This window comes from Daphnia pulex, chromosome 6 (assembly GCF_021134715.1).
Source record: "Daphnia pulex isolate KAP4 chromosome 6, ASM2113471v1".
NCBI classification, from domain to species: domain Eukaryota; kingdom Metazoa; phylum Arthropoda; class Branchiopoda; order Diplostraca; family Daphniidae; genus Daphnia; species Daphnia pulex.
In genome coordinates, this window is record NC_060022.1 from 5126489 (window position 1) to 5141763 (window position 15275).

The window sequence follows — 15275 nt, forward strand, 5'->3', positions numbered from 1 at the left end:
TAGCAGACCTCTGGTGAGTGAATTCAACTTCTTCATAATTCAAATTTTCTCGTAGTTTTTTGCAAACCCGTTTGACATTTGGCATTTTCCATTTTTAAGTAATTGGCAGCCGTATTTAAATATTACTTTGTAGTTATAACAGTTTATTGTACTAGAATAAAAGTTTAGTCAAATTAAATCCGAAACATTCAAATTAATTTAATGGCTTTTCCGTATTTTACCGCTAAAAGTCAAGGTCAGATTATCAGCTGATTCCCTTCCCTACTTAAGTCGTCGTCACTTCGTTAGACATCTGGATCGAATTCCACTTCATTTACTGTATCTGATCGTCTCTGATCGACTCTTAAAGAGTCACCAGCTTATGTTCAGCATGCTCTATTTTTCCACTCATTAGTTTGGATATGTTGGTGTTGTTTTTAATGTGGGAAAGGTTTCTGTTAAATGTTGTAATAGATTAAATATAACGCAAATTTAATATGATATTGAATGTTTGTCGAGACTGTCATGAAGCGTTAACTAGTTATGATCACAGTGCCCACGTTGTCATTCGCGGGTTTTATGAGTTACGACTAGGTGTATGGTATTATTATCGTAATTCGTAATGGTAATTCTGGTGAGATGCAGTCGTGATGTTCGTTGAGTGATTAGTGCCCATCTTGATGTGGATATGGGTATAGTCACAATATTTTCACTAATTAAATAACATTTCCCTCGTAAAATGGGAATACCTATTTAATAACCAGCTAGCCTATAAATTTCCGTACCATTCCGCAAAACCCCAAATACAGGATGACAAATCATGTCAATTAAAAATTGACTGTTGCGCTTCTGTTATCTTGAGTAATCAAAAAAGATAAAGGTAAGAATAAGCAGTGGATAAAAAAAAAAAGATTTCAAAACTTCGACCATGGTCCGTCCTACCATGGGTATGGAGAGGTGGTTCCCAATGACAGTGTTAAATTCCCCATAAAGGAGGGATCCGGCCATTTTACTAAAAGGCCCCTTTGAATGTCCATATGCCGCGAGCCTAGATGGCGCTGATTCAAAGGGGCCGCCGTATCATACCCATACAAATGTCGCTAGTATAAAGTAGCGTCCCGTCGAATCCCCTTATGGGAAATTTATCACTGTCATTGGGAATCACCTCTCCATACACCTGGGTCCTACTACTACCTACTACAGTAGCCTACTACTACTACCCGACTACCGAGCGCTCGGCCAGGGATCGGATTGTTCTTTAGTGATTGGCAAAGATGGAATTTCTATCTAGGAAAATGCGAAAAGCGCGCCAGTTATACAAAAATTTTCTCCTGTTATCGTGACCTCGGAAAAATGAGGGGGGGGTGTTGGTGGTATAGGGGATAAAAGAGTCAAGAGTCTTATTTCCATTTGAGAAACCTAGGTCATGTCATGTAAATATGGGTAATTGAGTATGGTCAAGGTATGGAGAAATGGTTCCCAGTCTCCATGTTAAAATTTCCGGGTCGTCCGCTCATTTTAATAAAAAGGTCTTTTTGTATGTCAATAACTCCATATGCCGCAACAGCCTAGATGGCGTGGCATTCGGACTTCGGAGAGACCTCCCTATGCCTCCATACAAAAGTCGTTAGTAAAAACAAGTAGCTTCCCGTCGCTTTCGAATCCCCTTATTATGGGAAATTTAACATGGTCATTGGCATTTGGCAACCATCTCTCCATACCCCTGGCATAGACAAAGACCACTGGTTTATTCTCTCCATAAGAAAATTAACATGGCCAACTGTCGCCAGAATTCTTGCTACCCTTCCTCCGATTTCTCCAACCCCGTATTACTTGTCCTGCCCTCTAGTGTACGTTTTCATCTCTACACTCTGCTTACTTCTATTCAATTGCAATGATTCAATTGATTTCTCTGCTTTTGTAATTAGCTAATGTCAAAATTTAATACAATTTGACTTCTTAATAAAAATTTTTAAGGCAAAATTACCTAAAACTATTAAACGCCAGCAAAGAATTTTACCAAGACAGAAGGAAAACAATCTTCGTCTGCAAAACCCTTCGTAGCCTCGGTGCAGTACAGTACTTTGTCCGCTAGAGGCACTACAATCGATACGGGAGCTCGGGGTCAGTAGGGATAGGGCTAAAAGGATAGCACAGCATCAACCAGTGGTCTTTGTCTATGCCCCTGGGTGAACGAAGCTATTTTTGTTGATGCATTTGCATAATTCATAATAACGAGTTGGCAACCCTGTTGGTATTCTTCTTAATCATATGACTCAGTCTGAATTTGCATTCACTAATCACTATTCAACCGCTGACAGGTAATGGTGGAACTCCTTACACTGTTCATGGGGTAAGAACTAGAAACTAATAAATCTTTTTTTCTCTATTCTTTTATTACTTAAATGATACGTGTAGTTGCTGATCATTGTTGGAATGACGAGTTGTGCGCCATTGCGTCATTAAAATGTAATAACAAATTTAAACCAGTTGAAACAATTGTTTGAAATGGTCAAGTGATGATTCTCCATGGTTCCTGAAATTAAAAAGGTTGACAACATTGCTTGAACTAGGGCGAACTGATGACCAGTAAGTATGTGTTGGTTTTATTACACTGACACATGTCAGAAAGCTTAGTTACTACTATTTAGAGTGATATCATTTAAAATATTTTAATCTATACTGATTTGGGTTATTTTTTCTGTTATTTAGTAGATGAAGACTAGTAAGCGGATAGTTACATCCTGTATGCAGATCATGAGATGTGCCACACTGTGTTCTGGAAGTCCTGAGAAGTGCCCTCTTTGCTAGTATGCATTGTGTCCTGCAAACAAAGGTATATCATATGTGTTATTTTGTTATTGATGTATGTTATACCATGCTGATGACACGCTTAGGACACCTAAATATTTACCATGATTGTTGCTAATTCTGGATGAATGGAGTCTTATCTTGAAAAAAAGGACCCCTATCGGTAGAGAAAACTAATAGTTTAATAATAAGACAGGTGCTGAAAGGTGGTTACAAGTTGCATGACGTGTCTTCCGCGGTGTTTTACTAGATCGCCGAACTTGGTGTTTGCGTATATGCCGGTCGGAGGCCTTCGTGATTTGGTGTGGACTGGTTCGTAGTTGGACTACTTGCCGTGTCTTTGTAAAGGTATTGCATGTTTTATACTGATCCATTCGAGCCTCAGAGTCACCGGTTTGACGTATGCCTAGGATTCCGGTGCTAGAGGATCTCGTAAAGTAAAGGGCTAACCACATATGCTCGATCACATAACTCGTCTCAGTGGTTGATCACCTCGGTTAGATACATATGGTCGCTGTGATTGGAGTTCACTAATCCATTTATGTTCTTAAGGGTGGACTGGTGTCATTCTGCTGTCCGATGTTCTCTCGCGATACGTAAATCGATATATCTACCATGCCTGATGTGAGTTTCTTTAGTGGCATTGATATTATGACTGCAAGTGATGATAATCTCAAGAGCCAATTTATCTGTATGAATTTAAATGAAATTGAATGATAGGACTGAATCAAATTTTTTTTACTGTCCACAAGCACTATGAAGATGGAATCTAATAAATTTGTCTATGTCCAGGTATGAGCAGTATTGCGTTTCGTGGACGTCAATGGTAAGGATGTTTTAATTTTTTCTGATTGCCATTTAAAAAAATTGAAGTGATGAGAAAGCTTATAAAGCAAATTCAGAATAGTACTATGCTGAATCAAACTGCCTTCCTTTTGATCGCTATCATTTCGCATTTCCATCCTACGGTTTGTGGAGCAGTAATGCAATATACTTTTCCTTGACTATTTAGATGTGGAAGGCGTTTTCTTCTGTTGGCTTCATTTGAATTTATCATTCCCTGCACTTCTGTCAAACATTAGGTAACACGAAATCCGGACTTCATCATTTTGGTTATATTAAATATGATGAAAACGAGTTACCGTTTGAATTTTATGAAACGTAATTTAGACTGTATGTTAACTGACCACTGACAAGTTAAAACTGTCGTTTGTCTATTTTTACTTCCTTAGTAACACTGCTTTAACGGTCTTTTATAGTTGCTGATGAATACCGACCGTTGATAGCTGCTTGGTACTGGCGATCAACTTTCGCAGTTGTAATTTGCTTCACATCTATCATCTTTTCATTTACTCAATGTTGCTAATCTTTGATCCGTTTAGTCCAAATTTTTATGAGGCTGTGTCCATTTATAAATGTTATTTTTTGTAACATGTTGGTTTAGTTGCGTTGAAATTTAAACGAAAGTGAATATATGACATGCTGTATACAAATTTTTTAAAATATGAAGTGCTTTATAATGTGAAAATTCTAATATTTTTCTGTTAGTATGTTTAAATGTTTAATCTAGAATTTTTGTGTAATTTCCGAAAATTTTTTAAGCAACAACGAATTAAACAAATCACAGCACGAATATGAAAGAAAACAGAGTCATTGACCATCTTTGTTCTTTGATTTCAGATCAGAGTTCGTGAATTTCACGGCTCGATCCAAAGGAGTTAATTGGGTTGTTTTTGGAGATAACAAATACGGTGAAGAATTCAGTCCAGAAAATGCTGCATTGGAATCGACATTTGGGAGGGCCATTAATGTAAAATTTCTATGCTTGCATCCACGAGACAATTTGAATAAGCAAGCAAAGTCTTCACATTCGCTGATCCTGCTGATTACAACCGCATTCAACCCTATCGAGACCCTATTCTACTCCTCGGACTTACCGTACTTAACTTAATATATAAGAAAGACCTAAAAACATTTTTCTGTTTTTTGTTTAGGAATTACGTGACAGGTTGTACTATTGCATTTCATGTGTGTTTTCGGTGTGTAATCCTGGAATTTTGCTGATTTTATTACTAGCTCCGGTCAACATTTGTTCTAGTTGCAGATGCATATTTCCATAACACTTTCCCGCCCAGAAGCCGTTCTTTAGTGGACAGTCAGAGGATCGAAAATCTGGTAAGACGCAAAAATCTTATTTTTGTTTAAGTTTCCTTTAAATTTCCTACTCGTTTATACAGCTCTATATGTAACGTGCCTAATATCGGGAGTCGGCCACCGATGTCAATCTACAACGCAGTTTCTTAATTGGAGCTGGTGTTTCCTGCGATGTGTTGTTGCGGATTTGTTACACTATCATGTTCAAAAAGGTAACTGTGTTCATTAATTTCTCTTTTAGAAAGCTTCAGATTAAGTAACGGAAGACCAGAGAATAGATCCCTTTGTTTCAGTATTGTAACTTTCAGTGAAATCTGTGGATGTGTGGTTTTACATTATTTGATTTTCATCCTTTTAATTTTTTTTCATTAATTGAAAAACATGTTTACTATAGATTTTTCTGTAAAATTTCTAATATCAAAATAATTTTGAGGAATTTTGGTGATTCAACTTTACAGTCTTTACTCTTTAGACTCTTTACTCCTGTCCTGTCATCTTGCTTGCTAATCTTATGCAAATTTTCTGGAATATGGCGCTAGGTAAAATTTTGTCCGCCAGGTGGTGGAGTGCCTGTTCGTGAGTGACGAAGCCGCCATTTGCTTTTGAGACAGCGTACGGGAATATGTTTCTGCTAAATGACGGTGTTCTTCGCTTTTACATTTTAAAAAATGTTTCCACGCCATTCGACCAAGTTGAAACGAAAGTGAACAATTCTAAAGCATGTAAGTGAATTGTGAGAGTTTTTACTTTTCGAAAAGTTCATTTTCTAATCTATTTTAATTTATTTTGTATAAGCATGTCGAAGATCTTGCCATTATCCACGTGATCGCTGCCATGAAGGTGTGTCTTTGAGAGGGTCTCTACTATATTGCAAGACAAAAATGTGAAGAAAACAGGAAATCTGAAATGGTTGTACTTAAAGGTAAATCAAGTAGGTTGTCACTTGTTTTCGACATCAAGAACAAAATACTATCTTATTTCCGTGCTTCCAAATAAGACAGCTTTTGTGGAAAGTTTGGTCAGTTTCTAATCAATCAGTACAGATATTCCCCTTCAACTTAAAAAATTCAAAGAAAATTTCACAAAGTGATCTTTGGTCATCTTCAATGACTTCTTTTTCTCTTGTAATCTAAATTTTAAGTATATCATTGCCTCAACTACAACATGTTACAACCACTTATGATACAGTTGCAAGCTAAAGTGAGCACTCTTCCAAAATAGTGTTCTTATAGTTTTGAGGGACTGTTAAGTTTAACTTTATCCCTTTCATTATATTACATCACACAAGACATCTCCTTCTCAATATTGATTTAATATTTTCCATTGTTTTAACGGCATCTGAGTATGAGCTGCAGCCAGTTGGTGGAAGTTGTGGATATGTTAGCTGTTGCAATCAGTTTGTGAGGCATCTCATGCAGAAACCAATAATGATAAGGTAACTATGTTCATTTATTTCTCTTTAAGAAAGCTTTAGATTAAGTAATGGGATACCAGAGAGTAGATTTCGTTGCTTCAGTGTTGTAACTTTCAGTGAAGTCTGTTAACGTGTGGTTTTACATTAATTGATTTTCATCCTTTGCATTTTTTTTTCACAAATTGGAAGTTTAAAGAAAATTTTCACAAAGTGATATTCGGTCATCTTCATGATATCTTTTTCTCTAGTAATCTAAATTTGAAGTACATCATTGCCTTAACTACAGTACATTGCAACCATTTATTGATCTTGCAACTATCTGCAAGATAAAGTCAATTATCATTTGCATATAGTTTTTGTGTTTTGCTTTGCAATTTTTTTATTCATTTTACTAATCTACTTTAATTTTGTGACAAGCATGTCGGAGATCTTGCCTTTCTCAACGTGCGGTGCCATGTCAACAAGATGTCTCTTTGATGAGGTCTCTACTAGATTGCAAAACAAAACTGTGAAGAAAACAGGAAATCTGAAATGGTAATGATTTACTTGTAAGATAGATCAAGTGGGTTAGATTAGCATTTTGCTTAAACTTGGTCTACGTTTGTGTGCTACCTATGCGTGATCTTTGTTTAGAGTTTACCTCAGTTAAACATTTGGTTTATTAGATGAAATTTGGCTAATTCCTGCTTCTAAATAAGACAGCTTTTATGAAAAGAACATCAGCTTATGAAGAGATGTAATTTTTTTTTATCAAACAGAACAGAAATTCCCTTCATTCTCAAAAACTTGAAATGAAAACATTATCTTTGGTCATCTTTTTGATTTATTTTTCAATAGTTTAATCTAAATTTGAAGAAAATCTTTGCCTTAATTACTAAATGTTTGAAACATTTATTTTACGATTGTAAGCTAAAGTTAAACATCACTTGCATTTTTTCTTTTGCTTTGTAAATTTTATTTTATGGTATCTTTTTTCACATTTCAAAATGTTATTGGTTCATTAAAGTTCTTTTGCTTTGTAGGATTCCATGGTCCGTTTGATGTTTGAGCTGTTTGTGGTGTTGCTGTTTGGTGTGAAGTGGGTTTGCAGTCATTTTCAACTTGAGAGATGCGCTGAAATGGAGCTTCGTCAGACTTGCAGTTCAACATCATACTTCAATGTGTTATTTCCCTATGTTTGTGTCCGTGCAGTGTTGAGCTGTTGGGCAAAACGGTCAATGTTGTCTGATGGCTGTCAGGCATATTTATCTGCTGCATTTTGTCAATATGTCGTCTCTTGCTACCTGTACGTTGAGGTAGTGCTTGATGAACAGTATCATTTAATTTTTCAGTCGTTATTGCAGCCCAAGCTGGTGAAAGATCTTTTTGTATCAAGTAAATCTGACTGTTTTTTTTGTGTTGTTGGAGTGTTACGAAAGTTGCGTCATTATTGTGTTGAATTGTCATTGTGACTGCAGTTCACCGTTTATAATTTAGGAAGGGAAAAAAACAGAATTATGGGGAATTTATGTCAAACAATAATAAACTTGCTTTCGGGATTGGGAAAGGAATGTGGAGGTTGTCAGGTGGCAGGGTGGTGACTTGAATTTTCATATCTCAAAATATAATGAGGTATGTTAAAATGTGCTGATGCGAAAAATGTGGATAAAATCTTTATAAATCCACAACAACTTCTATAATGTTAAAACCTATTACCTAATTACCCTAAAATCATACAACTTCTAAAATCCCATTACACAGTAATTTTATAATCTCCTAACTCACTATCCTAAAACAAAATACCCAACTAAACCATATCCCTACAACATCCATATTCCTTCAACCTATTACCTAATATACCTATAAACACAACTGTTGTATGATTTTTGGTCAATTAAATAATATGTTATAACATTATAAAAATTTTTGTAGATCTATAAACTTAAATCCTCATTAATCGTTACATAACATTTTAACAAACTCCATTATATTTTGAACTATGAAAATTCAAGTTAACAACCTGCCAACTAACAACCACCACATTTTGTTCCCAATCTCGTAAACTTGTTTATTATTTGCCATAAATTTTTCATAATTCTTTTTTTTCCCCTTTCTAACTTATGAACGGCAAACAGCAGTTACAAAGACATGTCTGCATAATAAATAAACAACAATACACCAAGTAAAACCAATTAATAATTATTTAATAATATATCAATAAATAACCTAATCATAGAAAAAAGAAATTTAATTATTTTATATTATATTAATTTTATGTTACATTGTTATTGTAACCGCTGTTTGCCGTTCATAAGTTAGAAAGGGAAAAAAAAAGAATTATGAAAAATTTATGGCAAATAATAAACAAGTTTACGAGATTGGGAACAAAATGTGGTGGTTGTTAGTTGGCAGGTTGTTAACTTGAATTTTCATAGTTCAAAATATAATGGAGTTTGTTAAAATGTTATGTAACGATTAATGAGGATTTAAGTTTATAGATCTACAAAAATTTTTATAATGTTATAACATATTATTTAATTGACCAAAAATCATACAACAGTTGTGTTTATAGGTATATTAGGTAATAGGTTGAAGGAATATGGATGTTGTAGGGATATGATTTAGTTGGGTATGGTTAGTTGGTTTAGTTAGGATAGTGAGTTAGGAGATTATAAAATTACTGTGTAATAGGATTTTAGAAGTTGTATGATTTTAGGGTAATTAGGTAATAGGTTTTAACATTATAGAAGTTGTTGTGGATTTATAAAGATTTTATCCACATTTTTCGCATCAGCACATTTTAACATACCTCATTATATTTTGAGATATGAAAATTCAAGTCACCACCCTGCCACCTGACAACCTCCACATTCCTTTCCCAATCCCGAAAGCAAGTTTATTATTGTTTGACATAAATTCCCCATAATTCTGTTTTTTTCCCTTCCTAAATTATAAACGGTGAACTGCAGTCACAATGACAATTCAACACAATAATGACGCAACTTTCGTAACACTCCAACAACACAAAAAAAAAACAGTCAGATTTACTTGATGCAAAAAGATCTTTCACCAGCTTGGGCTGCAATAACGACTGAAAAATTAAATGATACTGTTCATGAAGCACTACCTCAACGTACAGGTAGCAAGAGACGACATATTGACAAAATGCAGCAGATAAATATGCCTGACAGCCATCAGACAACATTGATCGTTTTGCCCAACACAACACTGCACGGACACAAACATAGGGAAATAACACATTGAAGTATGATGTTGAACTGCAAGTCTGACGAAGCTCCATTTCAGCGCATCTCTCAAATGGAAAATGACTGCAAACCCACTTCACACCAAACAGCAACACCATAAACAGCTCAAACATCAAACTGACCATAGAATCCTACAAAGCAAAAGAACGTTAATGAACCAATAACATTTTGAAATGTGAAAAAAGATAACAGAAAATAAAATTTACAAAGCAAAAGAAAAAATGCAAGTGATGTTCAACTTTAGCTTACAATCGTAAAATAAATGTTTCAAACACTAAGTAATTAAGGCAAAGATTTTCTTCAAAATTAGATTAAACTAGAGAAAAATAAATCAAAAAGATGACCAAAGATAATGATTTCATTTCAAGTTTTTGAGAAAGAAGGGAATTTCTGTTCTGTTTGATAAAACACATCTCTTCATAAGCTGATGTTCTTTTCATAAAAGCTGTCTTATTTAGAAGCAGGAATTAGCCAAATTTCATCTAATAAACCAAATGTTTAACTGAGGTAAACTCTAAACAAAGATCACGCATAGGTAGCACACAAACGTAGACCAAGTTTAAGCAAAATGCTAATCTAACCCACTTGATCTATCTTACAAGTAAATCATTACCATTTCAGATTTCCTGTTTTCTTCACAGTTTTGTTTTGCAATCTAGTAGAGACCTCATCAAAGAGACATCTTGTTGACATGGCACCGCACGTTGAGAAAGGCAAGATCTCCGACATGCTTGTCACAAAATTAAAGTAGATTAGTAAAATGAATAAAAAAATTGCAAAGCAAAACACAAAAACTATATGCAAATGATAATTGACTTTATCTTGCAGATAGTTGCAAGATCAATAAATGGTTGCAATGTACTGTAGTTAAGGCAATGATGTACTTCAAATTTAGATTACTAGAGAAAAAGATATCATGAAGATGACCGAATATCACTTTGTGAAAATTTTCTTTAAACTTCCAATTTGTGAAAAAAAAATGCAAAGGATGAAAATCAATTAATGTAAAACCACACGTTAACAGACTTCACTGAAAGTTACAACACTGAAGCAACGAAATCTACTCTCTGGTATCCCATTACTTAATCTAAAGCTTTCTTAAAGAGAAATAAATGAACATAGTTACCTTATCATTATTGGTTTCTGCATGAGATGCCTCACAAACTGATTGCAACAGCTAACATATCCACAACTTCCACCAACTGGCTGCAGCTCATACTCAGATGCCGTTAAAACAATGGAAAATATTAAATCAATATTGAGAAGGAGATGTCTTGTGTGATGTAATATAATGAAAGGGATAAAGTTAAACTTAACAGTCCCTCAAAACTATAAGAACACTATTTTGGAAGAGTGCTCACTTTAGCTTGCAACTGTATCATAAGTGGTTGTAACATGTTGTAGTTGAGGCAATGATATACTTAAAATTTAGATTACAAGAGAAAAAGAAGTCATTGAAGATGACCAAAGATCACTTTGTGAAATTTTCTTTGAATTTTTTAAGTTGAAGGGGAATATCTGTACTGATTGATTAGAAACTGACCAAACTTTCCACAAAAGCTGTCTTATTTGGAAGCACGGAAATAAGATAGTATTTTGTTCTTGATGTCGAAAACAAGTGACAACCTACTTGATTTACCTTTAAGTACAACCATTTCAGATTTCCTGTTTTCTTCACATTTTTGTCTTGCAATATAGTAGAGACCCTCTCAAAGACACACCTTCATGGCAGCGATCACGTGGATAATGGCAAGATCTTCGACATGCTTATACAAAATAAATTAAAATAGATTAGAAAATGAACTTTTCGAAAAGTAAAAACTCTCACAATTCACTTACATGCTTTAGAATTGTTCACTTTCGTTTCAACTTGGTCGAATGGCGTGGAAACATTTTTTAAAATGTAAAAGCGAAGAACACCGTCATTTAGCAGAAACATATTCCCGTACGCTGTCTCAAAAGCAAATGGCGGCTTCGTCACTCACGAACAGGCACTCCACCACCTGGCGGACAAAATTTTACCTAGCGCCATATTCCAGAAAATTTGCATAAGATTAGCAAGCAAGATGACAGGACAGGAGTAAAGAGTCTAAAGAGTAAAGACTGTAAAGTTGAATCACCAAAATCCCTCAAAATTATTTTGATATTAGAAATTTTACAGAAAAATCTATAGTAAACATGTTTTTCAATTAATGAAAAAAAATTAAAAGGATGAAAATCAAATAATGTAAAACCACACATCCACAGATTTCACTGAAAGTTACAATACTGAAACAAAGGGATCTATTCTCTGGTCTTCCGTTACTTAATCTGAAGCTTTCTAAAAGAGAAATTAATGAACACAGTTACCTTTTTGAACATGATAGTGTAACAAATCCGCAACAACACATCGCAGGAAACACCAGCTCCAATTAAGAAACTGCGTTGTAGATTGACATCGGTGGCCGACTCCCGATATTAGGCACGTTACATATAGAGCTGTATAAACGAGTAGGAAATTTAAAGGAAACTTAAACAAAAATAAGATTTTTGCGTCTTACCAGATTTTCGATCCTCTGACTGTCCACTAAAGAACGGCTTCTGGGCGGGAAAGTGTTATGGAAATATGCATCTGCAACTAGAACAAATGTTGACCGGAGCTAGTAATAAAATCAGCAAAATTCCAGGATTACACACCGAAAACACACATGAAATGCAATAGTACAACCTGTCACGTAATTCCTAAACAAAAAACAGAAAAATGTTTTTAGGTCTTTCTTATATATTAAGTTAAGTACGGTAAGTCCGAGGAGTAGAATAGGGTCTCGATAGGGTTGAATGCGGTTGTAATCAGCAGGATCAGCGAATGTGAAGACTTTGCTTGCTTATTCAAATTGTCTCGTGGATGCAAGCATAGAAATTTTACATTAATGGCCCTCCCAAATGTCGATTCCAATGCAGCATTTTCTGGACTGAATTCTTCACCGTATTTGTTATCTCCAAAAACAACCCAATTAACTCCTTTGGATCGAGCCGTGAAATTCACGAACTCTGATCTGAAATCAAAGAACAAAGATGGTCAATGACTCTGTTTTCTTTCATATTCGTGCTGTGATTTGTTTAATTCGTTGTTGCTTAAAAAATTTTCGGAAATTACACAAAAATTCTAGATTAAACATTTAAACATACTAACAGAAAAATATTAGAATTTTCACATTATAAAGCACTTCATATTTTAAAAAATTTGTATACAGCATGTCATATATTCACTTTCGTTTAAATTTCAACGCAACTAAACCAACATGTTACAAAAAATAACATTTATAAATGGACACAGCCTCATAAAAATTTGGACTAAACGGATCAAAGATTAGCAACATTGAGTAAATGAAAAGATGATAGATGTGAAGCAAATTACAACTGCGAAAGTTGATCGCCAGTACCAAGCAGCTATCAACGGTCGGTATTCATCAGCAACTATAAAAGACCGTTAAAGCAGTGTTACTAAGGAAGTAAAAATAGACAAACGACAGTTTTAACTTGTCAGTGGTCAGTTAACATACAGTCTAAATTACGTTTCATAAAATTCAAACGGTAACTCGTTTTCATCATATTTAATATAACCAAAATGATGAAGTCCGGATTTCGTGTTACCTAATGTTTGACAGAAGTGCAGGGAATGATAAATTCAAATGAAGCCAACAGAAGAAAACGCCTTCCACATCTAAATAGTCAAGGAAAAGTATATTGCATTACTGCTCCACAAACCGTAGGATGGAAATGCGAAATGATAGCGATCAAAAGGAAGGCAGTTTGATTCAGCATAGTACTATTCTGAATTTGCTTTATAAGCTTTCTCATCACTTCAATTTTTTTAAATGGCAATCAGAAAAAATTAAAACATCCTTACCATTGACGTCCACGAAACGCAATACTGCTCATACCTGGACATAGACAAATTTATTAGATTCCATCTTCATAGTGCTTGTGGACAGTAAAAAAAATTTGATTCAGTCCTATCATTCAATTTCATTTAAATTCATACAGATAAATTGGCTCTTGAGATTATCATCACTTGCAGTCATAATATCAATGCCACTAAAGAAACTCACATCAGGCATGGTAGATATATCGATTTACGTATCGCGAGAGAACATCGGACAGCAGAATGACACCAGTCCACCCTTAAGAACATAAATGGATTAGTGAACTCCAATCACAGCGACCATATGTATCTAACCGAGGTGATCAACCACTGAGACGAGTTATGTGATCGAGCATATGTGGTTAGCCCTTTACTTTACGAGATCCTCTAGCACCGGAATACTAGGCATACGTCAAACCGGTGACTCTGAGGCTCGAATGGATCAGTATAAAACATGCAATACCTTTACAAAGACACGGCAAGTAGTCCAACTACGAACCAGTCCACACCAAATCACGAAGGCCTCCGACCGGCATATACGCAAACACCAAGTTCGGCGATCTAGTAAAACACCGCGGAAGACACGTCATGCAACTTGTAACCACCTTTCAGCACCTGTCTTATTATTAAACTATTAGTTTTCTCTACCGATAGGGGTCCTTTTTTTCAAGATAAGACTCCATTCATCCAGAATTAGCAACAATCATGGTAAATATTTAGGTGTCCTAAGCGTGTCATCAGCATGGTATAACATACATCAATAACAAAATAACACATATGATATACCTTTGTTTGCAGGACACAATGCATACTAGCAAAGAGGGCACTTCTCAGGACTTCCAGAACACAGTGTGGCACATCTCATGATCTGCATACAGGATGTAACTATCCGCTTACTAGTCTTCATCTACTAAATAACAGAAAAAATAACCCAAATCAGTATAGATTAAAATATTTTAAATGATATCACTCTAAATAGTAGTAACTAAGCTTTCTGACATGTGTCAGTGTAATAAAACCAACACATACTTACTGGTCATCAGTTCGCCCTAGTTCAAGCAATGTTGTCAACCTTTTTAATTTCAGGAACCATGGAGAATCATCACTTGACCATTTCAAACAATTGTTTCAACTGGTTTAAATTTGTTATTACATTTTAATGACGCAATGGCGCACAACTCGTCATTCCAACAATGATCAGCAACTACACGTATCATTTAAGTAATAAAAGAATAGAGAAAAAAAGATTTATTAGTTTCTAGTTCTTACCCCATGAACAGTGTAAGGAGTTCCACCATTACCTGTCAGCGGTTGAATAGTGATTAGTGAATGCAAATTCAGACTGAGTCATATGATTAAGAAGAATACCAACAGGGTTGCCAACTCGTTATTATGAATTATGCAAATGCATCAACAAAAATAGCTTCGTTCACCCAGGGGTATGGAGAGATGGTTGCCAAATGCCAATGACCATGTTAAATTTCCCATAATAAGGGGATTCGAAAGCGACGGGAAGCTACTTGTTTTTACTAACGACTTTTGTATGGAGGCATAGGGAGGTCTCTCCGAAGTCCGAATGCCACGCCATCTAGGCTGTTGCGGCATATGGAGTTATTGACATACAAAAAGACCTTTTTATTAAAATGAGCGGACGACCCGGAAATTTTAACATGGAGACTGGGAACCATTTCTCCATACCTTGACCATACCCAATTACCCATATTTACATGACATGACCTAGGTTTCTCAAATGGAAATAAGACTCTTG

At 35.2% G+C, this 15275-nt stretch overlaps 2 long non-coding RNA genes across 18 annotated transcripts; one reads left to right on the plus strand and one right to left on the minus strand.

Moving 5' to 3' along the window:
* The first annotated feature begins 2224 nt into the window (after positions 1-2224).
* On the plus strand, positions 2225-7862 carry LOC124196055. Of its 9 annotated transcripts, XR_006875558.1 has the most exons (14): positions 2286-2300; positions 2398-2448; positions 2530-2568; positions 2692-2815; positions 2983-3138; positions 3343-3414; positions 3583-3616; positions 3803-3872; positions 4050-4965; positions 5028-5156; positions 5484-5666; positions 5740-6379; positions 6776-6892; positions 7381-7862. It is a non-coding gene; the product is annotated as an uncharacterized LOC124196055 (long non-coding RNA). The 9 variants fall into 9 exon arrangements; XR_006875554.1 differs by having other exon boundaries at positions 2225-2300; positions 2398-2568; positions 2987-3138; XR_006875553.1 differs by having other exon boundaries at positions 2232-2300; positions 2398-2568.
* Positions 7863-9253: 1391 nt separating this feature from the next.
* On the minus strand, positions 9254-14951 carry LOC124196056. 9 transcript variants are annotated; one of them, XR_006875568.1, is made up of 14 exons: positions 14809-14949; positions 14661-14711; positions 14541-14579; positions 14294-14417; positions 13971-14126; positions 13695-13766; positions 13493-13526; positions 13237-13306; positions 12144-13059; positions 11953-12081; positions 11443-11625; positions 10730-11369; positions 10217-10333; positions 9254-9734 (listed from the first exon to the last, which is right to left on the minus strand). It is a non-coding gene; the product is annotated as an uncharacterized LOC124196056 (long non-coding RNA). The 9 variants fall into 9 exon arrangements; XR_006875564.1 differs by having other exon boundaries at positions 13971-14122; positions 14541-14711; positions 14809-14951; XR_006875563.1 differs by having other exon boundaries at positions 14541-14711.
* Between the last annotated feature and the right edge of the window lie 324 nt (positions 14952-15275).